Below are 2,484 nucleotides of genomic sequence, written 5' to 3' on the forward strand. Positions count from 1 at the left end.
CAGAAAGTCTGGAGACCCAATGTTTTAACCTAAAATGACAAAATGGGAGTGCGTTTTGATTCATAATGGCAGCTATAGGTTTTTAAAATTTATATAGTTGAGGTTAAGTACTTTTATATGGTATATTTAGTTGATGAAATGATTATTCTTTCTCACCAGTGCAAGCATCCTGGAATTCAACCTGCCACCATTGTCAGTATGTCCAAAGCATTTGATGCATCCTACCCATACACTCTTTCATTTCAAATGCCATGACCATGGCCTAGAAGAAAATGTATAAAAGCATAATATTCAGCTGGCTAAAATTGTATGTAAGATGCAGCCTGGGGACACGGTAGACTACAACGTCTATGAGTGAGAAAACCCTGTCTATCTTTTTCACTACTTTACCTCCAGGATCTAGCAGAGTTTCTGGTACATGCCAGACATAATAAAGTGCACTGAGCAGGTGAATTTTGAAAGCACCATACTGGGGAGATTAGATCCAGGGAAAACTCAGTTATTTTGTCCTCCATCTGTGTCTTTTAACAGAGACTAGGAAAAGAAATTTAAAGGTCAAGCCCACATAGTTGGTTTCTAGAAGCAAACTGGTAGTGGAGAAAAGATAACTATCCTGTGTTAGAGAGAGGGGAGGTGGAGCAAGCATGAAGACTTTCATATTTGTAATCGTTCACCTGTTTCCCCTGCTTTTCTATTACTGCTTCCTATGTCATATTCTGTAATCATAAATCTACTACCCTCCCTTTTCCTCTCCCTATTTTTCTTCCTTTTTTTTTTCTTGCTAGTGAACTTTTAGCATTTATTTTTGTCTATTTTTACTGGAAGAAAAGTAATGGCCTCCTAGCTGGTAACCCTCTCTGTATTGGGTAAAGAATAACCAGTGTCATCTTTTCAAATGATAACTGATGTCCTCCTCTGCCCTGCTCTCAGGAACAAAATCCTCTACAGTTTTAAGTTCATGCTTCATCTGCTCTTATCTATCATTATTGTCTCTTTTCCCTCTGTGTCACTGTGTTGTTCTATTGTTCTTTTCCTCTTCCCAAGAGTCCTAGTACCAGCAGTGCTGGAAATACTACTCCCAACTCACTTTTCCTCTTCTTGCAACTAACTTCTGCTGGCTACACAGACCACGGCTGCTTTCCTAATTCTACATGTTTATAGCAGGCTGTTTTCTTTGTAGTAAATATCATGCAGCTGTTAATTAACCATGTGTGTGTTTTTCTTGTGTGATATCCTTCTGCTCCTATAGAGTACAATATAAATTTTACATATAAACTTCATGAAGTTGGGGATTTGTTCATCTGTGTGCCCCAATTTTCCCACCATTTGTTGCAGTATCAACATGCAGACATAATAGGCACTCAATGATTATTTATTGGAAAAATAAATAAATGAAATGATGGATGTTAAACATCAAACCATATGTGCCACTTATAATTAGTATAACTTTAAGCGATTTTCAAGGAAAAGTATTTGGAACCATAGTGCAGAGCAGAAAATCTAATTCTTCCTCAATCTCCCATTCACATAAGGCTCATAGTCAATATAATGGTAAAAAAGGGGAAATTGAAATTTTGATTAACCTAGAGTCCACAATGTTCTGAAGTTAATGAACTTTTAATGTTCAGTGTTAATTAAAGAACCAATTTTAACTTAAAAAACAATGGCAATCATCTTTATTAAGAGCTACACAATTGTAGGTTTTGTCTATGTATCAGAATATAATCTATTATAAAACCTCAGAATTAAATATTTTACAACTTTATCAATTTAATACTAAATAATGATTATTTCTTTCTTTGATGACTGAAAGTTTCAATCAGTCTCTGGATTCTCAATCTGGATGCCAAAAATTACAAACTATGATGCACTGAATAAGTCAGAAAAATGAATTTATTGTATGTCACTATCACCAATGAGTTGGGACCACTCAAAAGATATTTTTAGTAATTTTAGAAATTTTAGTAAATTTCAATAAACAGAAATTGACTGTTTCCATACTTACCTGGCAGGGGCGATACCATGATCAGGAAGGTGGTTTTCCCAGGGCAAGGCTTATCCATTGCACTCTGGATGTGCTGACCCCTGTAATTTCCCCAAATGTGGGAAACTCAACTGCATAATTTGTGGTAGTGGGGGACTGCGTTCGTGCTCCCTGTTAAAAAAAAATTGACTGTTTCTTAAGATCCTATTTCCCCAACATACTTTTTATTTTGACAATAAGTATGTAACATAAAATTTCCTATTTTATCACCATATTTTAAGTTTAAATAGAAAAAAAGAAAGAAAGATACAACAATCAAAATAGTATGTTGAACTTTCTAAATGAGTGAACAGAACTGAGGTTACCAGAGGTGGGAAGGAGGGGGGCAGTAAGGGAGGAATTGGTAAAGGGCCACGACAGATGAAAAATGTTTACATTGTATATTGTTGAATATATTAACTATCCTGATTTGAGCATCACATACTGCACATAGGTATTGA

The 2,484-nt window shown here is 35.4% G+C and overlaps 1 non-coding gene across 1 annotated transcript; it reads left to right on the forward strand.

Moving 5' to 3' along the window:
* Positions 1-1,997: 1,997 nt before the first annotated feature.
* On the forward strand, positions 1,998-2,159 carry LOC134371428 (U1 spliceosomal RNA). The gene has a single exon (XR_010022847.1). It is a non-coding gene; the product is annotated as a U1 spliceosomal RNA (small nuclear RNA).
* The last annotated feature ends 325 nt before the right edge of the window (positions 2,160-2,484 follow it).

The sequence above is a fragment of the Cynocephalus volans genome, chromosome 2, assembly GCF_027409185.1.
Source record: "Cynocephalus volans isolate mCynVol1 chromosome 2, mCynVol1.pri, whole genome shotgun sequence".
In the NCBI taxonomy this organism is placed as follows: Eukaryota; Metazoa; Chordata; class Mammalia; order Dermoptera; family Cynocephalidae; genus Cynocephalus; species Cynocephalus volans.